This window comes from Narcine bancroftii, unplaced genomic scaffold (genome assembly GCF_036971445.1).
Source record: "Narcine bancroftii isolate sNarBan1 unplaced genomic scaffold, sNarBan1.hap1 Scaffold_149, whole genome shotgun sequence".
In the NCBI taxonomy this organism is placed as follows: Eukaryota; Metazoa; Chordata; class Chondrichthyes; order Torpediniformes; family Narcinidae; genus Narcine; species Narcine bancroftii.
Genome location: NW_027211884.1, coordinates 6,429,539 through 6,454,621, shown reverse-complemented (window position 1 = coordinate 6,454,621; position 25,083 = coordinate 6,429,539). Strand labels below are relative to the sequence as shown.

General features: G+C 47.4%; 1 long non-coding RNA gene across 1 annotated transcript; it reads right to left on the bottom strand.

Moving 5' to 3' along the window:
• Positions 1–7,123: 7,123 nt before the first annotated feature.
• On the bottom strand, positions 7,124–20,291 carry LOC138750434 (uncharacterized). Its single transcript, XR_011349338.1, has 3 exons — positions 20,125–20,291; positions 11,699–11,748; positions 7,124–7,427 (listed from the first exon to the last, which is right to left on the bottom strand). It is a non-coding gene; the product is annotated as an uncharacterized lncRNA (long non-coding RNA).
• Between the last annotated feature and the right edge of the window lie 4,792 nt (positions 20,292–25,083).

Below are 25,083 nucleotides of genomic sequence, written 5' to 3'. Positions count from 1 at the left end.
CACTGCTGATCTCCACCCACCTTGCCCACACAATTCGCGCTGCCGTTTCCCCCACCCTTCACCCGGCCAACTCGTGATGCAGGTCCCCCCCTCTCACCTGGATGACTTGTGCTGCTGGTCTCCTCCCACCCTCACCCGGCCAACTCTCACTGCTGGTCTCCACCCCTCTCGCCCGGCCTACACGCGCTGCCGGTTTCTTCCCCCCACCTTCAATTCACCGACTCGCACTGGCGATTACCCCACCCCCTCGCTTGCCCGACTTGCGTCTTTAATAGCCTGATATTTGTAGAATTTTATTTTAGTCATAAAAAGATATGATTTTAATGACTAATTTTGTAGGGTGGAATCTGATTAAAATATCTCTCCTTTTTTAACATGTTTGTGTCTTTATGATAACTGAAACTAATACAAATTAACAGTTTAGAAACTGCAGGAATGAATAAATATGATGGTATTTAACATCCATTTCTGAACATTGCTATAATATTTTTGTTACAAAATGTGGATGTAACAATGAAAACGTCTGTGGGAATTTTGTTCATCTGCGACTGACTCTCAAGCATCTGAGCTTTATTGTTTGTGGCTCTTACATTAAGCAAGTTTGGCTACCCTTGAGCTTGAGGTTAAGCTGCTCAGGCACCCTCCTCTGTCTGCCGGACCGCTGTAGGGCCGGCATGTCCATATGGTGCTCCTCCGGGGAGGGGACCGACAGGGAAGCATCCATTGCAGGGACTGTCTGAAAAGGGGTGTCAGCGGTGAACTCCCGGACTGTTGGGAGCTCTTCCACTGTTGCATGGGGGGTAGATGCCTGGACGTCTGGCTGCAAGGCAAGCAGCTCAGGCTCCAGTGTTGTGCTCTAATGCTGCACGATCGGGTACGCGGCGTGGTCAGTAGCCAGCAAGGCGGTCTCAGGGTCTCCAGCCCTTGCCAGGTCTCGAATTGGCACAGTGTCCTCGTGGCCATCCGGATACCTCACAAAGGCGTATTGAGGGTTTGTATGTATGAGGTTAACCACTTCAACCAGGGTCCCTGATGTGCTTCCGAAGCAGAACCAGCCCTGGGGTGGTCAGCCAGGAAGGGAGGAGGAACCATTCACTGATGTCCTAGGAAAAGCAAGGAGGCATTCATGCGGGGTTGTGTTTGTAGTGGTGCAAAGTAAAGATCAGATGGCGTGAATGGCTTTGGGCAAGATGACCTGCCAGCGGGATATTGGCAAATTTTTAGATCTGAGGGCCAGGGATGTCGCCTTCATGACGGTGCCATTCTCCCTTTCCACCTGGCCATTACCTCTGGGGTTATAGCTGGTGGTCCAGCTGGTGGCTATGCCTCTGGCCAAAAAGTACTGTCGCAGCTCCTCATTCATGAACGAGCTCCCCCGGTCAATATGAATGTAGTCGGGGTACCCGAACAGAATGAAGATACTGCTTAGGGCTTTGATGTCATTTCTGGACAGGGGGTTGCAAAGGGGATCCTGGAGAATTCATCCACTACCGTCAGGAAGTAGACGTTCCTATTTATCATCGGGAGGGGCCCTTGAAATCAATGCAGGTGTCATATCTACTTCCTCGCAGAGATAGATGAGTACTCACATTTTCCCTTCGCCATCCTGTGCCCACCCATTTGAAAGGGTGGGCAGCCTTGATGAGGTGTGCCTTTTCTGGCTGATAGAACTGAGGCTTACACTTGGTGCAGATTTGGTAACGTTTGGTCGTGGACCGGAAATCCTCATTGGAGTACGTGAGGTTTCGCGTTTTAACCAAATGATACAACCTCATGACTCTGGGGTGACATAGGTGGTCATGGAGGATCTGGAGATGGTTGAGATGCGTGCTGGCTCACGTCCCTTGGGCTAGAGCATCCGGGGGGTCATTGAGCTTGCCCGGCTGGTAAAGATGTCATAGTTGTAGGTGGACAATTCTATCCTCCACCTCAGAATCTTGCCATTCTTTATTTTACCCCATTGTTTGACACTGAACATGACCCTCTGGTCAGTCAACAGGGTAAATATTTTAGTGGCCAGGTAGTGTCGCCAGTGGCACACTGTCTCAACGATCACTTGAGCTTCCTACTCGACGGAAGAGTGCCGGAGTTTGGGACTGAGCAGGGTGCGAGAAAAATGCTACCGGCTGGCCTGCCTGGTTTAACGTGTTGGCAACTGCGACATCGGAGGCATCGCTCTCCATCTGAAAGGGGACAGATTCATCCATGGTATGCATAGTGGCCTTTGCGATGTCTCCTCTAATTTGTTCAAAAGCAGCCAGGGCATCTTCTGATAACGGTCGTACGAATTAGGGGGTGGGTCTCATTGGCGTAGCTGGGCACCCATTGAGCATAATATGTAAACAGCCCCAGGCACCTCTTGCAGGAACAGTCCTTCCTTTGTAGTCTAGCAGACAGCCACCCCCCCAAGCCCATTCCCCCCACCTCCCAACCTTCCCTCCAACCTTTCTTCTCTCATGTCTTGTCTCTGTTCAGCCACTGATTATTATATTTTGCTGAAACATCACTTTGGATAATTCTCACAATTCCCCCTTTGGAAGTCCGGACCATGACTGAGGCAGGCCAGGACTCCACGGAATGGAAGCTTCGCATCTTCTGCCCAACCCAGGCCCACTTGGTGAAGGACACTCGGCCCTTCAAACGCCAAAGTTTTGACTTCAAGGGCCCCCTGCCTTCCATGAACTGGAACGTCTACTTCCTCGCAGAGATAGACGAGTACTCCCATTTTCCCTTCGCTATCCCGTGCCCATACACCACACACAGCCACCTTCATCTGACACAGATCTTCACTCTGTTCGGCTACACCACCTTCATCCACAGTGACCAGTGGTCCAGCTTCATGATTGAGGAGCTGCGCCAGTACCTGACAGCGAGGGGCATCGCAACGAGTTGCACGACTAATTACAACCCGAGAGGCAAAGGTCAGGTAGAATGTGAGAACAGAATGATCTGGAAGGCAGTTCTCCTGGCCCTTAAGCCAAAAGACTGGTCCACGGACGACTGGCAGGACACCCTCCCCACCAACCCCTTACTCCCCACCAACCCCTTACTCCCCACCAACCCCTTACTCCCCACCAACCCCTCCCTCCCTATCAACCCTGCCTCCACATCAACTGCTCCCTCCACAGCACCCCTCCCACCCCATCACCTCCTCCCTCCCCACGAATCCCCCTCCCCATCATGTACTCCCTCCCCACCCATCACCCCCTCCCTCCTCACCAACCCATCCATCCCCATCAAACCCTCCCTCCCCACCAACCTCCCTGTCCCCATCATCCATCCCTACCCATCACCCCATCCCTCTCCATGACCTCCTCCCTCCCCACCAATCCCCTTTCTTTCCCAGTACCCCCTACCCACCAACCCCACTTCATCATCAACCTCCTCCCTTCTCACCAACCCATCCCTCCCATCACTCCCTCCCTACCAACACCCCCACCCTCCCTCTGTTCAAACCAACACCTCCCTCACCATCTCCCCCTCACTCACAATCACCCCCTCCCTCCCCACCAACCCCACCCTCCCCATCACCTCTCCCTCCCAATCTCCCCCTCACTACCCATCAACTCCTCCCTCCCTATCACCCCTACCACCTAACCAACCCCTCCCTCACCATCTTTCCCTCAACCTGACCACTTCTCCTTCCGCACCAACCCCTCCCTCCCCATCACCTCACCCTTCCCACCATCATCCCTCCCTCCCCACCATCACCCACCATCCCCACCAAATCCTCCCTAGCCAGCACCCCCTCTCTCCCAAGTTGGCCTAAAAAAAAAAAGAGGAAATTCGAACAAACCGCCGTGAAACCGTGTATCTCCACCAGGACGAGCTACTGAGAGCTTCAGTTTTCCAAACAACCTCGTAAATATGGGCTCCATATTTTCCAAACCAAAGTGATATTTATCATGTAAACGATGTTATTTTTCCAGAGGAATACAAGATCTCATTTCGAGATCCCAGCTCTGCATCCCTAAATCCATCCCCCATCTCCGAATCATGGCTACACATTTCCTTCAAACACCTGATGATCATAAAAATTCAATTTGAGACTTTGTAAAATTTCATTTTCATCGATATATTTCCCCTCAAAATTAACATTGGATTCAATTGAAGTTTATCCTTAATATTTTCTCCAAAACTACTTTAATTTATATACCAAATGACGGAAACTCAAGACATGACCAAGTCAAATGACAAAAAGAACCTATCTCTTTATCACATCTAAGATATAATTCTGAAGATATTAAATCTATTTAATTTTTGAGGCGTTAAAAAGAGTTGATGGAAAAAATAATTTTGTAGAAATCTGTAGGTAACATTAATAATTTGGTTGTAGCCCTCGGAGTTGAAGCTCTGCCTTGATTGAGGCTGGAAAAGTTCCTTTTATACAGTTGTAGTTCCCACCGTTGGGTTGATTGGCTGACATCAACCGCATTAATAACATAAGCGGGATTCCCGCTCGCGGGAACATTCTTGCATATGACTCCCCTTCTTCCCCAACCTGCTGTTGTTCTGTTAGCTGGGCAGTCTGGCCAACCCCAATTTAGGGCTGCCGGTCTTGTACTGCCCCAGCTTCCAACCGTGCTTGTTCCCGATGCTGGGGATCACATTAGTGAGTTATGCCGCTGTTTATTACCGCGTGTTGTGCCGGCCTGATCTCCGCACTTGTGGGCCACCATTATCTTTACATTACAATTTCCAATCATTTTGATCTATTTTTCTGCCCAAAACATTTTACCACTTTTATCTTGATTTTTGCAATTGTGTCTGAGAGTCTGTGAAAGCATTAGTGAGTACATGCGCATGCGTACATGTTTGTGCATGAGTTCATGAAAATGCAGGCGCACGTGTGTGTGTGTGTGTGTGTGTGTGTGTGTGTGTGTGTGTGTGTGTGTGTGTGTGTGTGTGTGTGTAATGGAGAGGCAGCGTCCAACACCAGGTGGTGCTGCTGTGCTCCTGTTCGGTGGACACCCTGGCTGCCAATCAAGTTCAAAGACTCACCCCAAGCCATCAAGGTGACCCTTGCGATTTGACCACCTAAATCACCAGGAGCTACAGTCCAGTCAGCCCAGCCTGACTCGGCCCTGACCTTCACCCAATTGGCCCAGGTGAATCACCTCGACTGACCCCTGCTGAGCCCCTGCACTTGGCTTCGAGCCATTGGCCACAGCAGCCTACGGAGCCCAGCCTACCTCGAGTGATTGGCCTGCCTAGCACTGCTCCCAGAATTAATAAGGATCATGTGCCCCTTGGGTCTGCCTCTTTCAACTCCTCATGGCTGGTAAGTAGCACCTTCCACACGAGGTTGGGGTGAGTTTCAAGGTCAGATAGCAAGAGCCATGTCTGTACCGGTCAAGAGATGGGTGCTCATAGTATCACCTTGATACTATTCAAAGCCAGGATAGCAGAGGTCAGGAGAAAGACAGGAGTCGGACTTGGATGTGACGATTTCAGAAAGAAGCTGGTCAGATTGGTGTAAGGTCAGCAAGACATCAATTAGAAATGCAGGATATGGACTGGTTCAGTCTAATATTTTACAGCAATTCTATCATGCCCCAGAGAAATGATCTAAATATCAGAAATGTGTTTCAAATGTGGGAAGGAGATTTTATAGACATCAAATATAATATGGAGAAAAGGATTTATATAAATCGAAACAAAGGTGGAAGGAAGATTGAAATATACAAATTCATGAAGAAATAGGGTCAAGATTGTGTCAAGAGTGTTACAAAAACGATTAATGCCAGATATCAAAATACAATTCTCCACATCAATTCTGCTGTATTCCATATAAATTAAATGGACTTGTCTCCAATTATTCGGATAAATATTTTCAATGTAATCGAGTGATCAGGACTTTTTTTTCCATTCGTTTTGGACCTGTGTAAAAGTGGAAGAATTTTGGAAGGATTTCAGTATATTATTAGGACAAATTATGAAGATAAAAATACAAAAGGACATGAGAATATTTGTGCTTGGTCATATATATGAAGCAGAATCAAAACTGAAGTTGGATAAATATCAAACAAACTTTCTGAGTTCAGCCATAGCAGCAGTGAAGAAATGTGCAGCACTAACGTGGAGAGCAGAGAGTTTTGTAACGAGGGATGGGACATTGAAATGAAAAACGGTGTCACGTTAGAAAAAAAATGAGTTCTAGTTGAAGGAATCAGATCGGGAACGGTACATGGATATGGCAAATAAAAGTCCATCCACATCCTCCACATCACCCACTCCTCTTAGTTCATGGTTAATAATTATTTGCTAGAAAATCAAATAACTCTGGAAATAATAGCAACTGTATAGATTGAGGTGGGTTACTCTTTCTTTTCTTTGGGGAGGAGGAGGGAGGGGGTGGGGAGAAAATAGATTAAAGGTTTGGGATCATATTGTACTCTGTTGTTATAAGATATTATTTTTATTGAGTTAATCCTTGTATTGATGTAAATAATAAACAAAAAAAGATGTGGGACAGAGACAGGAACTTTTTGACAGGCCACATGGTTGTGTGTGAAGGTGAGGCCATTTTGGCAAGACATCACCGAATAATTAGCCAGGATAACAGGAGTGGCTTTCACGGGCGGCCCAGAGTGCTACCTACTCGGTAATGTTATGGACGTCAGCAACAAATTGAACAAATATACAATCTCATTGATAAAAATAGCATTGGCTGGAGCAAAGAAAAGTGGCGCGATCACTTGGATGTCAGACTCCCCTCTACTTATCGCAGAATGGACGGCAGAAATGGACAGCTGGAAACCCATGGAAACAAGTCACATCTCACTTAAAGAACAAATTTGTAAAGATCTGGCAGCCAGACCATGACCACATTGAGGCCGAAATACAGTCATAAAAAAGAAAAAGGACAATAAATGCAACTATTATATTTATTTAAGTGTGGTTTCCCCAATTGGATACTATATATTTAAAAGATATATCAACTCTGATGGTGAGTGGATTCATTTGTTTGGAAGTGGGGAGGGAGGGAGGGACTGTTTGGCTTTTGTTGGTTGTTTGTAAGAAAAAGTTTCATATATTATGATATTGAAATATTTATTAAGGATATTTTTGAAAAAAATCATAAATAAATATGTTCGTCCCCAAGGGCTGAAGCGGGCCTCTGGTGGTCAAGGAGGCTTGACGTGCCCCGTAGCTCCCTGCGGACGGGGATGATTGCCCGGTCAGCATTGTCCAGGGCTGGAGTGTGGCGTGGAGTGGTGGGTGCTCCTGCTGGTGCCAGGTCCCTGGTTGAGATGGTGTCCTCCCTGCCACTGCCGAACCTAACGTAGGTGTAGTTGAGGTTCACATGTAGGAGGAAGACCTGCTCGACCAGGGCTTCGGCCTTGTTTGTCCGTATGTCCTTACGCAAGAGGACTGGTCTCGGGAACATGAGCCATGTTGGGTGGAACATTCCAGATGCCGACTTCCTGGGGAATGAGAACAGACGTTCATGAGGGTCTCATTGGTAGCCGTACACAGCAGTGACCGAATTAAATGGAGCGCCTCGGGCTGGGCATCCTGCCAGTACTCAATGGCCCACCCTTTCGACTTGAGAGCAAGGAGGACTGCCTTCCAGACTACCCTATTTTTGTGTTCAACTTGCCCATTACCTCTTGGGTTATAACTTGTCGTGTGTCTGGTCGCGATACCCTTCGCTGTCAGGTACTTGTACAGCTCGTCACTCATGAAACTAGACCCCCAGTCACTGTGGATGAAAGGTGTGTAGCCAAACATGGTGAAGATCTGCCCCAGGGCCCTGATGACGGTGGCTGTGGAGGTGTCCGTGCAAGGGATAGTGAAAGGGGAGTGTGAGTACTCGTCCACGACCGTGAGGAAGAAGACATTTTGGTTCGTGGAAGGCAGAGGTCCTTTGAAGTTCATGCCAAGACACTCAAAGGGCTGAGTGGCCTTTACAATATGGGCCTGTGGTGTACGGAAGAAATGGGGTTGACACTCTGCACAGACCCAGCAGGCCTCGGTCATGTCCTTGGCGTCCCTGATGGTATATGGCAGCATCCGGGACTTAATGAAGTAGTACAACCTGGTGACACCCGAATGGCAGAGGGACTCATGCAATGTCTGCAGCCTGTCATTGTGCATAGATGCACAGATCCGAGAGAGAGCATTTGGGGAGTCGTTAAACCTCCCGGGGAGGTACTGGATGTCGTAGCTGTAGGTTGCCAACTCGACTCTTCAGCGCAGGATCTTGTCGTTCTTGATCTTGGTCTTGTGGGTAGTGTTAAATATGAACGCCACGGCCCGCTGGTCCATGAGGAGAGTGAATCTCCTGCTGGCCAGGTGGTGGCACCAGTGGCGGACTGCTTCCACAATCGCCTGGTATGCTTTTCAATGGCGGAATGCCCTAGCTTGGAGCCGTGGAGGGTGCTAGACAAGAAAGTGATGAGGTGCCCCCCTTGGTTGAGGGTAGTGGTGAAAGATACCTCAGAGGCATTGCTCTGCACCTGGAATGGGGATTCCTCATCCACGGCCTGCATCATGGCGTCTGCGATGTCGTGTCTGATGCGAATGAAGGCTGCCTGTGCCTCAGGTGGGAGGGGAAAAGTTGTAGCTTGGGCTAGTGGGTGGACCTTGTCCAAGAAGCGAGGGACCTACTGCGAGTAATAGGAGAATAGGACAAGGCACCTGCAGAGGGCTATTAGCGTGTGGGGGAGAGGTAACTCCATTAATGGGCGCATTCTTTCTGGATCTGGGCTGAGGACACCATGGGCCATGGTGGCGAGGTGGGTGATGCTAAACACACACTTCTTCTTGTTGTAAGTGAGGTTCAGCTCCCCAGCCATCTGGAGGAATTTTTCCAGGTTAGCATCGTGGTCCTACTGTTTACGGCCGCAGATAGTGACATTATCCATATACGGGAACGTCACCTTTAGCTTGTGCTGTCTACCTTGCGATCCATCTCCTGCTGGAAGATGGAGATCCCGTTCATGACCCCAAAGGGAACTCGGCAGAACGGGTACAGGCTCCCGTCTGCCTTGAAGGTGATGTAGGGTTTGTCCTTCAGGTGGATGGAGATTTGGTAATACGCCGACTTCAGGTCAATCATGGAGAAAACCTGGTAGCGGGCTATCTCGTTGACCATGTCAACGATCCTCGGCAGGGGGTAGGCATCCAGTTGGATGTACCGGTTAATAGTCTGGCTGTAATCCAAGGCTATTCTCGGCTTACTACCCCTTTCAACCACCAGGACTTGGGCTCTCCAGGGGCTGTTACTGGGCTCTGTGACACCTTCTACCAGGAGTCGCCGCACCTCCGCCTTGATGAAGTCTCTGTCTGCGGAACAATAGCGCCTAATTCTGGCACCAATCGGCTTGCAGCCTTGTATAAGATGAGGGAAGAGTGCCGGTGGGGTGATGCGAGAGGCCGAAGGTTGGCAGGACTGCTAGGTTGGCATACTGTGTAACGTGAGTGGAGGTTGGCGCCCGCGAAGGCAAGGGTGATACTTTGCATGTGGCAATGGAAATTGAGGCCCAGGAGGACTGAGACGCAGAGTTTGGGCATGACCAGGAACCTGAACCCTGTGTATGTCTCCCCTCCCACAGTAATATCGGCCAAGCAGCGCCTGAGGGTATCAACAGTCTTATTCTTGGCAGCGAGGGCGATCGAGCAGGTGGTGGGGTGGACTTTTAATGTCGGGGAGTGGGCCACACTCAGGATAATGAAGCTTTCTGTGCTGCCACTGTCGAACAGGCTCTTTGTTACCTGCCCGTTGACTTGCACGACCTTCATAGAGCTCCTGAGGTCATGAGGGATGTCACTGGTCGGAGTGGTGGCAGCCAGGACCATCTCAGGGTCAGAGACATCGCTCTCCGGTTATGGCATCTGGAGGCTTGTGGAGCGTCGGTAGGGTGTCCTAGTCATTGCTCGTGTTGACCACATCGACGTTGGTTATGGGGTGTGGCGTGCAGCAACTGATGGTGTCCGGAGTCATGGAGAGCATCAGCTGGGTGGCCTGAACATTACCTGTGTTGACTATGTCATTCTCATCATCATCGGGGGCCTGCTGTGTCGGCCGCTGCTTGGCCCAAGATGGCGGCGTCACATGGGTGCTTCCCCCAGCCATGTTCATTGTGTCGGAGGAAGTGACATCGTTGGGGCCGGTGGCAGTAACGTCATTATGTCAGCCAGAATTGATGTCACACCATGAGACAGAAGTGATGCTGGCGAGCGCTGTGGCTAGTCCAGGTACTCGGGGTACATGCTGCAATCGTCACTGGCAGAGCCAGATGCTGCACCGTCAGAGTTGTGGAAGGCAGAAGTTGTAGCGGGAAAATTGGCACCACCCCGCTCGCGTATGTGGAGGGGTCCGCGGGGAAGTGGGGAGGTCATAGAGGGCCACTGAGCTGCCGGCTGATTTTGAGAGCCACACTTTAGTAAAGTCAACTTTCTTGCCGCATCGGGAACAGTACTGGTTCCTAGCTGAGCAGTGTTGGCATGATAGTCAGTCTGACCCACACCAGGACCCACAGTACTTACAGGAATGCCGGGCACCTGATGCAGCGACGTTCTCCTCCACAGCTCGGTCTATGGCTGCAGCTGCAGTGTGAGAGGGCCATGAGGGAACAAGGGTGAACTTAGAATCGAAGGCTTCGATGTGCATTGCTGCAGTTTCCAGGTTTCAGAACACTTGCCCTGTCTTGGTCAGGGCGTAGACATTATCTTCCATCAGCTTCTGCTGGATGGCCCACAAGCGTAGCCCTCGGACGAAGGCGTCCCGGGTCAGCCTTCCCCGGGTTCAGCCAGACACGGTCGGGCCAACTCTCGCAGGTGTCCCAAGTAAGCCATCTCCCTGGGTTGCTCTGCTTGGGTGTTGAAGAGGTACCTTGGTCAGACCGCATTAATGGGGGTCTTGTACAATTTCTCAAAGGTGTCCATTGTGCTCTTGCACATGGAGCAGCCTTTGGTTGCCTGGAAGGCGTGGGGACCCATCTTTGACCGGAGTAGGACCGGCCTCTTCCGATCTGAGTCCAGGATGCCACCTGCATGCGCCTCGATGATTGCCTCGACCGCGTGCTGCCATATCTCAAAGCGTGTCTGGGCTTCTGGGTGGTGTGGGTCAACTTCGAAGCTCCCTGAGCTCAGGAGTTTTTCCATGACAGGCATGGGAACATTTTGTGGATTAAATTGTGGTGCGCTGTTAGCCAGAATCAGATGCACACAAGGTAAAGACAGTACAACAGGCTTTAATCCACAAAGACTTCCACAGAGCCAGGCTGGGGGTAGCTGCAGTAACTCTGAGTGAGGCCTCGGGAGGCCAGCGCAGGGTTTTATCCTGGAGGGTGATTGACACCCAACCGGGTTGGGCTTGATCCCTTCAGGCCAACTGATTGACAGCTGACCAGGTGTTGTCCTGTCTCCTTGCACTTCTTCAGGTACAGAGGTTCCCCCCTGCAGTTGGCCGATGATGTACCACCACAAATTTCCATTCAAGCAAACTTTCCTTATGATCTCCTAGTGAGGGTCGCATGATGTAGTGAAGTGAGATGGACGCTGGCCCAGGGGCTCTCCAAACACAAACATTTTACATCTATTAAAAACCCCCAAACCCACTTTTGGTCAGACAGCTGCAGTATGGACCAGAGACCAAAGTCGAAGCAACTAGATTCAGCTATTGAGCTAATTCTGACAGTTGTCTGTCGAGACAATTATTTCCGGGAGAAAAAGGAGTCAAAATACTTACAAGTGATGAGGGAATGCTCCGGGATCAGCAGAATGACATAAAAAGTAAATCTGCAAGCAAAAACAACAAGGAATCAACGTGGAAACCTCCAGAACAGATCGAGGGGCCTTATGGTGATGAAAATGGCGGGGCCACTTCAAGGCCTGCCAGTGAAGTCGGAGGCCAGCCCACCTGACAGGAAAAAAAACTGCAAATTGATATTGCCTTTCTATAAGAAATCCATCTTCTCACACAGGAGCCTAAGAAACTGAGGAAAGAATCGATAGGACAGGTATTAACATCATCTGTTCACACCAAGGCCAGGGTAATCAATAACAACACTTTGAGAGACGATGATTGATCCACAAGGCTGATATGTATTAGTTGATGGTCAGATTTACTCAGAACCCTGGAGACTTTTAAATCTCCCACCACCTAACAGTGAAAATGATTCCTTTATTCAGAATATTTTTCTCAAGGTATCAGGGGACGACAAAATATACTTGGAGGGGGTGGCTTTAGTTTTTGCTTGGATCCTGTTCTGGACAAGTCACCTCGAGAATATCCCGAATAAAAGCAGGCAAAACTACCTTGGCTTTCCTGAAAGATTAAAATTTGACAGATGTGTGGAGGCCAATGCCTCCATTTTTCCTCGACTCGGATTGGCCTTTCTTTGTTATCAACACAGCAAATTCGGAGAACATTCGTCTGAATACTTATCTTGAACCTTTGACCCTGTCTATCTCGATGCCAGAAAAAACAACTAAGTCACAGAGATGGCGTTCGAACCCCACCCATCTTCAAAAACCAGATTTTGGCAAGGATGTAAGCGACCAGATAAAGTTATTCTGCGAGTCAAACTGTGCCTCCTCTCCCAATAGTTTTATATTTTATGGGGACAAACAATATCACATACAAAAGGGATGAAGAAGAAATACATGGGAGAAATAGAAGAGCTGGAAACAAATTTGGAAATTGGAAAAGGAGTTCCAACAGTCTAGTTCCAAGGAATTTTTAAACAAAAAAAGCTCCAATAGGTCACATCCTTCTAGAGCTGAAAACGACCTGATGAGAGAAAGCCACATGGTCTTGTCCTGGCAACTGAGAACAGAAGAAAGGTGAAGGACAACTGATGCAATTCAAACTGGAGCAAGTTAACTCTCATATAATCCAATAGAAATTAATGACACAGATTTATACAAATTTATATCCATCAGAGCCACTCAAGAAGAAATTGAAAAGGACCTAGGCTCACTACAATCGAATAAATCACAAAGGGAAATGGTTGATCTCCTGAATTTTACAGAGAATTTTTCTTAAATAATACATCCTTACCATCATGGATGTTATTAACTTTGCATCTAAATTTCAAACTCTGCATCGTGGGGGCTGAGTGGGGGCTGAGTTTGCTGAAGTTCAGATGTGCTGGCTTGAGGTGGTTGATGGTGAAGGTCTCTTCCTTCGCATCGATATACAGCACATATGTCGATGCGTTGTGTCTGACTACTTTCTATGGCCACCCTTTGATCAAAAATGTACTCACAGGTCCCTGAAATTTTGGGATCCAAGTATTTGGCCTGGCTGTACAGAGGAGGCTGCAGAGGGGCTCAAGTTCCCGTCTTTCCTTTTGTTTTGTCATTGAGGCCGTCAGGTCCCCTGGATTCTTGGCAGCGGCCAAAAAATTCCTGGTATCACCATCTCGGCTGCTGAGGTGTTGAGGTCTTCTTTTGGTGCAGTGCGGATCCACAGGAGGACCCAGGTTAGCTCATCTGTCCAGTTCGGCCCTTCAAGCCAAAGCCATCAAGGCTGCCTTTAGGTGCCTGTGGAACCTCTTCAGCAACCTACTGGACTCAGGGTGGTACACCCTGGTATGGTGAAGCTGGCATCACAGCAAGTTGGCCAGTGCCGCCCAGAGTCCCAACATGAACTTTGTACCTCTATCAGAAGGCATAAACTCCAGGACTCATGTGACTCCCAGGTGTTAATCAGGTCTCAGTGGTTATATTAGACAGCTGGACTGCCTCTGGGAACCTCATGGAGCAGTCAATCATGGTGAGAAGATAACTCATCCTGCGGGAGACTGTTAGTGACCCTACTATGACAATATAGATGTGACTGAACCTATATCATGCTAGCTTGAATATCTGAGGGTGCCTTGACGTGTGTCTCGCTTTGGACGTCTGGCTGAGTGTGTAGGTCTTGGCCCAATGACAACTTGTTTTTGGAGGCTGTGCAAGACAAATTTACTGGCCACCATTTTGACAGTTCTGATGGCTGGGTGCCCCCGATTGTGCACCTCATCGAAAACCTGTCATTTCCACGCTGCCGGCACGATGGGGCAGAGTTTGCCAGTGGAGAAGTCGCAGAGCAGCATCTACTTACCAGGGTCAATGGCGACAGCCTCCAGCCTGAGCCAGGAAACTGCTGTCCCGTATGACACGAGCTCAGTGTCTTGCGGCTGTGCCCTGCTTAGGACTGCAGAGTCTATTCCCTGGGACAGACTCGATCGCGGGGTGGGACAGTGCGTCGGCCACAATGTTGGTTTTATCTACGACGTGTTGAATGTCTGTAATGAACTCAGACTCATATGAGAGGTTTCGCTGCTGCTTGGCCGACCATGGGTCCAACACTTTATGGAAGGCAAAGGTTAATGGCTTCTGGTTCATGAAGACCCTAAATTGTCTACCTTCCAAAAAATACCTGATGTGTCTGACTGCCAGGTACAGCAGAAATTGCTCTCGGTCAAAGGCACTGTATTTGAGTTTGGGTGGCCAGAGGTGCCTGCTAAAGAAGGTCATGGGCAGCCATTGCCCTTCGATGAATTGCTCCAGTGCGCCCCCTACTGCTGTACTGGAAGCATCTACTGAGAGAATGGTTGGCACCTCCGGCCTGGCGTGTACCAGAAGGGTGGTGTGGGCCTGTGCATCCTTGGCCCTCTGAACACCTCCAAAGCCTCATTGTCCCAGCTAATCTCTTTTTGTTTCTCCGCCATAAGTGCAAAAAGTGGGTGCATGATGTGGGCTGCTGTCGGTATGAATCGGTGATAAAAGTTAATCATACCAGTGAATTCTTGCAGTCCCTTTACTGTGGTGGGGGGGAGTTTGGGGAATCACCAAACAGCCTCTACCTTTTCAAGCAGGGATTTAGCTCCATGCCTATTGATTCGACCCTCCAGGAAGTCAAACATTTCCAGCCTGAACTGGCACTTAGTAAGGTTTATCGTAAGTCCAATTTCCTGCAGAGGTAAAATTCTACTGTGGTTGTCCTGTTGGGGCAGGGATAGTAACCACATGGCCTCCACCCTCCTGCCTGCTTTGGTACCATGTGCAGGGGGAAGCACATGGGCAGCTGTTCCAGCAAAATCTGCTCAAAGAGCAGACAAGTCCTGTGTCCCTCAGCAAGGGCGAGCATTTGGTTCAGGAGGGTGGATGGGACTCTGTCCGTGGGAACCCAAAGATGGGGGTTAATCGCTCCTTGAGGGTATTGTATTTACCTTGCTCTGGAGGATGCTGCAGGGGGTCGAAGACCCCTGCTGCCATGTCCTACTCGAACGAGCTCACCACATAGTAGTCACATATGTCCTTGGCGGTGATCTGGTAGAATTGGGCCTCGGTCTGTTCGAACCACACGTGTGGCTGTGACGCCCAGAACATTGACAGCTTCAACTAAACTGCTTGAAGAGCCACCTGGTCCATCATCTGGCGGTTGCACCTGCCGGGGTCACCAATGAAGGATGCACGATACCCCGAAATGTGGAAAGAATGACACACACCCAAGAAGTCGAAGTTGAAGACACGTTTGTTGCACCGGCAGCTCTGCATATATTCTCTCCCGCTGCTGACGACAGGACTTACGAGACGGCAGCATCGGCCTTAGATTGGTGGGTGTTCCCTCCATTGCTCATTGCTTCCCGCCATGTGGGTTTTCACCTGGGACAAAGTTTTTTTGTCCCCGCGGAATCTGCGCAGTCACCACGTTCGTCAGCCATCTTGTGTACTGGATGGCGTCCTGGTTAGCAGATGGCAACACCCATATATTTTGTAAGAATATGGAGCCCATATTTACAAAGGGTGGGAGTGAATATTTAAATGAAGCTCTGACATTCCCTTTCTCTATAAGGCCTCAGTTTATGAAAAGGAATGTTAAAGTAATCGGCATTCCTCCTGGGAGTCCTTTGTCTTCATTTTTATTTTTCTTTTGGCAAGGGGATGGAGGGGAGATGGGGGTAGTGTATGAGGGGATTTTTTATTCTTTCTTTTAACTATGTATTTGATTTGAATTATTATTAATTGTGTGAATTCTTTGTGGTGTTTAATTTCTGAATAATATATATTTTTAAATGATCGGTCTTCTATCTACGGGACCAGGAGTGGCCGAGAGAAACACTGGGGACGCCCTCTGCCCAGCCCCACCCCAAATATTAATGTGATCTACCAGGATCGTTGACAAAATCATCGAAGACCCCTTCACCCGGCCAACAGCATCATCCAGCTATTCCCGTCGGGAAAGAGATCCAGGAACATCAGAGCCGGTACCACCATGCATGGAGAACGTGGAATGATTGATGAGCTGCTCATACAAATACTCCTCGACTCTGCTATTTATTCAAAAATATTGAGTTATTTTTCTGGACGTGCTGCACGTGTATCATTTGTCTGTTGGTGCGAGGGCTTGGTTGTGTGTTTGCATGTGTTTACCCCAAGAATGCTGTTTCATCAGGTAGTACTTGTGCTATCCAATGGTAATAAATTTGACCTTGGTCTTTGGAGCGGGTGCAGAGGAGATTTCCTGGATCGGTGAATGTATCTCATGAAGCAAAGTTGACTGAGTTAGAGCTTTTCTCTTCCCCCCTCCCCCACCCAGCAAAGTTGACTTTATTCACAAATTATTTCCAAAGAGGAAGACCGTTCCAAGTCTTTTCACCTCCTCGTGTTGCATCCACATATTCCTTTCACTGCACATTGCTGCAAACAACTCTGATTAGCTTCATTGCCACCACTTTGATACCATGTAGTTATTGCCCCCTTCTGCTATTGGAGGGGTTCCCCTTGGCCTCAGCCCCTCAGTGCCTGGTAATGGGAGGATTATGTTCCATCTCGTGTTGGCTGTGTCAGCCTCCGTGCATCCATCAGCATGTACTCCTGCAGCCTGGAATGTGCCAATTGGCCACGGTCCCTCCCCGACATGTCCGCGTGCTCAAAGACCAAAAGGTTTAACATCGAATATGAGATGCACAGTACAAGCCCTTCGGCCCTCGATGTTGTGCCGACCGATGTATTCCTACCAAAATAAAAATAACTAACCCCTTCCTCCCTCATAACCCTCCATTCATCTTTCATCCACATGACTCAGAGCCTCTTAAATGCCCCTAGGTTTCAGCCTTCACCACCACCCCAGTTCTAGGACTCGTCCCATGTCCCTGACCTGGTACACAGACACTGCACCCCCTCCCCTTGTCACCCTCCTGCTTCCCCAACCCTGAGCCAGTGGTGAAGATGGTTTCTGTCCCAACAGGTATTGGTGACCTCAGCCAGGGAGCAGATCTGGGAGACAAACCCCAACTGCACCGAATTCGGGTTCCCGCAGATCAAAGAACGTCCGTCGGCCAAGGTGAGTGACCCGATGGTGAACTGAAACTCCAGGGGTGGTCTCTGTCCTCCTGGTCCATTTCCAATACTGTCCCCTGTCACCCACCAGGCCCATCCCCAAAGCCCCCATTCCCCATCATGTCTCTCCTCCCACCAGACCGATCCTCTCACTAGATCACCCATGATGGGGAATGGGCCTTTGGGGCAGGCCCAGCGGAGTGATGGGGCTTCAGGATGAGACCAGTAGGGAGGTGGGGGCTTTGGGGACCAGCTGGTGGGGACAATGGCTTTGGGGATGGACCTGGTGGGGATCAGGGGCTTTGGGGAGGGACCAATGGGGAATAGGATATGTGGGAGGACATGGTGGGCAAAAGGATTAGTGACAGAATGAGTGGGAATGGTATTGGGGATGGTCTCGGCGGGAGATGGGATTTTGTATGGACCCAGCGGGGATGAGATTGGGAATGGATCAGGTGAGGGACGGTATTGGGTTTTGGGGTCCTTTGGGCTCATACCACCCCCTCCAGCCATGTGTCTCCCGGAACTGGGGGTCTCTGTGCTGCTCCCTGTCTCTGGGGATGCGATTGGGAATGGATCAGGTGAGGGACGGTATTGGGGTTGGACCCGGTGGGGGACGGGATTTGAGACAGATCTGGCAGGGGACAGAATAGGGGATGGACCCGGCGGGGATGATGTTGAGGATGGACCCATTCAACTCACATTGCATTGTCAATCTCATGGCTTGTGGGAAGAAGTTATTTCCCTGCCTGGCAGCCTGATTTTGTTCCTCCATATCTACTTCCTGATGGTAGTGGGTCAAAGATGCCATGTTCTGGATGTCTGCGAGTCTATTTACAGGCCCCATCCCTGCAGACAATCAGAAGGTCCTTGCCTCGAAGTCCCATCCATGTGGCCTCTCCCTCAGCAATCCCTCGTCGGAACACAACTACCCCCTCCTACCTACCTCTGCCAGCCCTTACTATTCTCATCACAGTTCCAGGCACCTGTTATGTCATCTCTCGATGACCTGCACCAGCTCTAATTTGGACCCTGGCCTCACCTAAACCAGTGGAATAACCAGTGCCTTCTCCCCTCGAAAGCCCAAGGGAATCTGCACCCTCAGCAGCGTCCTGCTGGCACACCATTGAATGCCCTCCATCCCCCTTCCATGGACTCCCTGCTGTTATCAAGCTCCTGTATGGACCCCACCCTGGCGAAACTATCCACATTTTCACTAATCCTTCTGCACCTCCAGGGAGTCTGGGTTGTGTTGGAGGACTGGTGGAGAATATCAGGAGACAGGGAGCAGTGTAGAAACCTCCAGCTCTGTGAGATGGGGAACAGTGCAGAGACCCCCAGCTCCCAGAGACAGGGAGCAGCACAGAGACCCCCAGTTCCGGGAGACACATGGCTGGAGGGGGTGGTATGAGCCCAAAGGACCCCAAAACCCAGCAGCAATAGACATTCACCAAGGCAAGCAGTTATTTAAACATAAGTTGTTTTTAATTATTTTTAAACATGAAAACAGAATCAAACTTTAACTTATCTATATTAACTTAACTAACCTTTATCCCCTTCTAAGTCTAAGCCCATGTGTGTGTGTGTGTGTGTGTGTGTGTGTGTGTGTGTGTGTGTGTGGTGTGTGTGTGTGTGTGTGTGTGTGTGTGTGTGTGTGTATGATGTGTGTATAAATTTGAGAAAAGTTATTTGGTTCACAGTTCAATCTCACTTCTCATTCTTCCAAGTTCAATGGTTGTAGGCAATTCTGATACTGTGCACGGAATTGAACATGTATAAAGTTAACAAGACTTTGCCACTCAGGAAAGTTCCGTAGGGTTTGCAGAGAGAGATTTGTTGGATCAGACACATAACCAGTTCACATGGTGGGAATCACTAACATAACAAGGTGATACTGTGTAAATTACTCACACAACATGTTTACACAATTGGACACACGAACATATTGTTTAGAATATGGGTTTCACTAAGGAAACAAGGTCAAATTTTGGGACACACATGATAAGGTCACACTGTGTAAACGACTCACGAAACAAGTTTACACTGAGGAACTCACTAACATGAAGTTTACAATGTGGGATTCACAAAGTGAACAAAATTGTACTGTGCAACTCTATCACATGACAAGTTTACACTGTGGAACTGACTCACATAACACGGTTACACTGTGGAATTCACTCACATAACAAGGTTATACTGTGGAACTCATTCACCTAAATAGGTTACACTGAGGAACTCACTAACAACATTTTCAATTTCAAATTTAGCGAAATTACAAGGTATCACTGTGAAACTCAGACACATAACAAGTTTACACGGTGGGAATCTGAAACATAACAATGTCACACAGTCAAACTTACTCCATACCTATGTTACAGTCTGAGGCTCACTAACTAGACAGGTTGACACTGTGGAATTCACTTCCATAACAACGTCACACTTTCAAAATCTCTCATATAACAAGGTCAAATGGTGGGACTCACTCACACTGTGGAACACACTCACCTAAAAAAGTTGCACTGAGGAATTCACTAACATAACATTTTTAAAATCGAATTTAGCAAAATTATAAGGTTACACTGTGAAACTGACTAACAAAATGTTTACACGGTGGGAATCTCACACATAACAACGTCAAACTGTCAAACTCACTAACATACCAATTTTACACTCTGAGATTCACTAACTAGAGAGGTTGACATTGTGGAATTCACTTCCTGAACAACATCACACTTTTAAACTCACTCACATAACACGGTTACACTGTGGAACTCACGAACAAAACATTTTCAATATCGAACACCAGTGATATAGCAAGGTCAGAATGTGGGACTCACTCACATAACAAGGTTAGACGGCAGGTAAAAATCACATCACATGCTCATTCTGTGGAACTCATTCACATTGTGGAATCCCCCTCAATAAGAAAGTTAAACTGTGGAAATCTCTCACATAATAAGTTTACAATGTGGAACTCATGACCTCAGCAATGTCACACTGTGGAACTGATTCACATAACAAGGTCAAACTGTGGGACTCACTCACGTAACATTTACAATGTGGGATTTAGCGAAATTACAAGGTAACACTGTGAAACTCACCCACATAGCAAGTTGACACAGTGGGAATCTCACATATAACAATGTCACACTGTCAAACTCACTCCATACCAATGTTACACTCTGAGGCTCACTAACTAGACAGGTTGTCATTGTGGAATTCACTTCCATAACAACGTCACATTTTCAAACACTCACATACAACAAGGTCAAGTGGTGGGACTCACTCACACTGTGGAACACACTCACCTAAAAAAGTTGCACTGATGAACTCACTAACATAATATTTTCAATATCGAATTTAGCAAAATTACAAGGTTACACTGTGAAACTCAGACACATATCAAGTTTACATGGTGGGAATTACTCACGTAACAAGGTCACACGTTGTAAATTACTCACACAACAACTTTACACTGTGGGACACACAAACATATGGTTTAGAATAGGGGTTTCACTAAGTAAACAAAATTATACTGTGCAACTCTCGCACATGACAAGTTTACACTGTGGAACTGACTCACATAACACGGTTACATTGTGGAACTCACTCAGCTAAAAAAGTTGCACTGAGGAACTCACATAACTTTTTCAACATTGAATGGAGCAAAATTACAAGGTTACACTGTGAAACTCAGACACATAGCAAGTTGACACGGTCGGAATCTCACACATAAAAATGTCACACTGTCAAACTCATTCTATACAAATGTTACACTCTGAGGCTCACTAACTAGACAGGTTGACACTGAGGAATTCACTTCCATAACAATGTCACACTTTCAAACTCTCTCATATAACAAGCTCAAATGGTGGGACTCACTCACACTGTGGAACTCACTCTCCTAAATAGGTTACACTGAGGAACTCACTAACATCACATTTTCAATGGTTCCATAACAACGTCACAATTTCAAACTCTCTCATATAACACAATAGACAATAGGAGCTGGAGTAGGCCATTTGTCCTGTCGGGCCAGCACCGCCATTTTAGATCATGGCTGATCATTACCATCAGTACCCCTTTCCAGCCTTATCCCCATAACCCTTAACTCCGTTACCCACAAGAGTCTTATCTAACTCTCTTTTGAACATAGTCAGTGAATCCGCCTCTACCACCCTCTGTGGCAGAGCATTCCACAGATTCACACTTCTCTGGGTAAAAAAATGCTTTCTCATCTCCGTCCTAAAGGGCCTACCCTGTATTCTTAAACTATGCCCTCTAGTCCTCGTCTCCCCCATCATTGGGAACAAGTAATCAGACTTCACCTTGTCTATCCCCCTGATGATTTTGTATACCTCAATCATGTCCCCCCTCATCCTTCTAAACTCCAATGGATACAAGTCCAGTTTTTCTAGCCTTGCTGCATATGACAACCCTGCCATCTCTGGAACTAACCTTGTAAATCTGCGCTGCACACCCTCTATAGCTAGTATGTCCTTCCTCAAGTTTGGAGACCAGAACTGGACGCAATACTCCAGGTGGGGTCTCACCAGGGCCCTGTATAACTGCAGAAGGGCGTCTCTGTTCCTATACTCCAATCCCCTCTTTATGAAAGCCAACATTCCATTTGCCTTCTTCACAGCTTTCTGAACCTGCATGACACTGAGGAATTCACTTCAGTGACCGGTGAACAAGTACACCCAGATCCATTTGCACTTCCCCACTCCCTAGCTTGTTTCCATTTAAATAATACTCAGCTTTCCTATTACTTCCCCCAAAATGAATAACCTCACATTTGTTCACATTGAAATTTATCTTCCATTTAGCCGCCCACTCCTCCAGCCTGTCCAAGTCCCTCTACATTTTCCTTACATCCTCCTCACACCCCACACCGCCACCCAGTTTAGTGTCATCTGCAAATTTGCTCATGTTATTTATAATCCCCTCATCCAAATCATTAACATAAATTACAAACAACTGAGGACCCAACACCGATCCCTGAGGCACTCCACTCGTCACATCCTGCCATTCTGAAAAAGACCCATTTACTCCAACCCTTTGTTTCCTATCTCTTATCCAATTTCCTATCCCTGTCAGCACCTTACCTCCAATACCATGCTCCCTGATCTTGCCCACTAGACTCCCGTGCGGTACCTTATCAAAGGCCTTCTGGAAGTCAAAATACACCACATCCACTGGCTCTCCCGAGTCCACCCTCTTTGTCACATCCTCAAAAAATTCCAGAAGGTTAGTCAAGCATGACTTACCCTTAAGGAATCCATGCTGACTAGCCCTTATACTATTATTACTGACTAAGTGTTCTGCTATTTCTCCTTTTATGATGGACTCCAATATCTTCCCCACCACTGATGTCAGGCTAACCGGTCTATAATTTCCCGTTTTCTCCCTCCATCCTTTCTTAAAAAGCGACACCACATCAGCCACTCTCCAATCCTCAGGGACCTTTGGAAAATGTTGACCAGTGCCTCCACAATTTCCATAGTCAAATGGTGGGACTCACTCACACTGTGGAACACACTCACCTAAAAAAGTTGCACTGAGGAACTCACTAACATAACATTTTTAAAATCGAATTTAGCAAAATTACAGGGTTACACTGTGAAACTCAGGCACATAACAAGTTTACATGGTGGGGATCAATCACATGACAAGGTCACACTATGTAAATTACTCACACACGTTTACACTGTGGGACACACTAACATATAGTTTAGAATATGGGTTTCACTAAGTAAACAAAATTATACTGTGCAACTCTCTCACTTGACAAGTTTACACTGTGGGACTCACTCACCTAAAAAGGGTACACTGAGGAACTCACTAACATCACATTTTCAATATCGAATTGAGCAAAATTACAAGGTTACACTGTGAAACTCAGACACATAACAAGTTTACATGGTGGGACTCTCACATAACAAGGTCACACTGTGTAAATTACTCAAACAACAAGTTTACACTGTGGGACACACTAACATATAGTTTAGAATAAGGGTTTCACTAAGTAAACAAAATTATACTGTGCATCTCTCTCACATGACGTTTACAGTGTGGAACTGACTCACATAACACGGTTACACTGTGGAATTCACTCACATAACAAGGTTATTCTGTGGAACTCATTCACCTAAATAGGTTACACTGAAGAACTCACTAACATAACATTTTCAACATCAAATTTAGCGAAATTACAAGGTATCACTGTGAAACTCACTTACATAACAAGTTTACATGGTGGGAATCACACACATAACAATGTCACACAGTCAAACTCACTCTATACCAATGTTACACTCTGAGGCTCGCTAACTAGACAGGTTAACACTGTGGAATTCACTTCCATAACAACGTCACACTTTCAAACTCTCTCATATAACAAGGTCAAATGGTGGGACTCACTCACACTGTGGAACACACTCTCCTAAAAAATTTGCACTGAGGAACTCACTAACATAACATTTTTAAAATCGAATTTAGCAAAATTACAAGGTTACACTGTGAAACTCAGACACATAACAAGTTTACATGGTGGGAATCACTCACATAAGGTCACACTGTGTAAATTACTCACACAACAAGTTTGTACTGTGGGACACACTAATATATAGTTTTGAATATGGGTTTCACTAAGTAAACAGAAGTATACCGTGGAACTCGCTCACGTGACGTTTACACTGTGGAACTCATTCACATAACATGGTTAAACTGTGGAACTCACTCACCTAAAAAGGCTACACTGAGGAACTCAGTAACATAACTTTTTCAATATCGAATTTAGCGAAATTACAAGGTTACACTGTGAAACTCAGACACTTAACAAGTTTACATGGTGGGAATCACTCACATAACAATGTCACACAGTCAAACTCACTCTATACTGTGAGAGATGAGGAAACTTGACATCAAAATATGAAAGATGGGGAAACTAGTGCAGACATGTGGAGTGATGGATTAAACCAGTTTGAACAGGCTAAGCATGGAAATTAGAATGCCGGAAGCAGAGTCAGCCTATGTAAGATAAGAATCTTCTAGTCTTTTGGACAGGATCAGTGAGCCCACCGTATGAATAAGATAAGGAAAGGTAAGGAATAATAGAATGTAGGAAGTTGAGATAGTCTGGATGAGATAAGGGTCTCCTAGCCCTAGACAGAAGTACCAAGTTCTACATATATAATTCGTAAGCCATACACAGATTTATCAAGTATTGCATATTAAATTAGTAAACCTTAGACAGGATTAGCGAACTCTGCATAGAAGGGACTGTAGCTCTGAGAGTCGGAAAGGTGTGAATGGGGATAAGGGCAAGGTTGTGAATAAGGACAATGAGGATAATGACATGAGAAGACACTGACAGGATAACCCCTGGTCCTCCAAGTTCACAGAAACTGCACGTAGGCAGGAAGGATTGCCTATGCCAAACCCATCCTGGAGGCAGAAGAATGTAAGGGGGTGGGTATTCTGATACTGAAATTCACTGTATAAAAGTTGGGTGAGCCCCAGTGTATGTGTGTATTCCCAGGGTAAGGGAAAGCACCCAACTTTGCATTGTTGTTATAATAAATGTTCTTTGTTCTCAATTTTTGTCTCGAGCAATTTCTGTTAAGGTACTTCTTTTTCTAACAAATGGGGGTTTGTCCGGGATCACACTCCCTCCACTGACAGAGTGCCCGACGACGGAGGTAGGTGCACCCCAGTTGATTCAGCTGGACTCACGGACGACGGGTGGCTAGTCAGTGGAAGAAATGAGTGATATCCGAGAAGAGCCATTGAGAACAA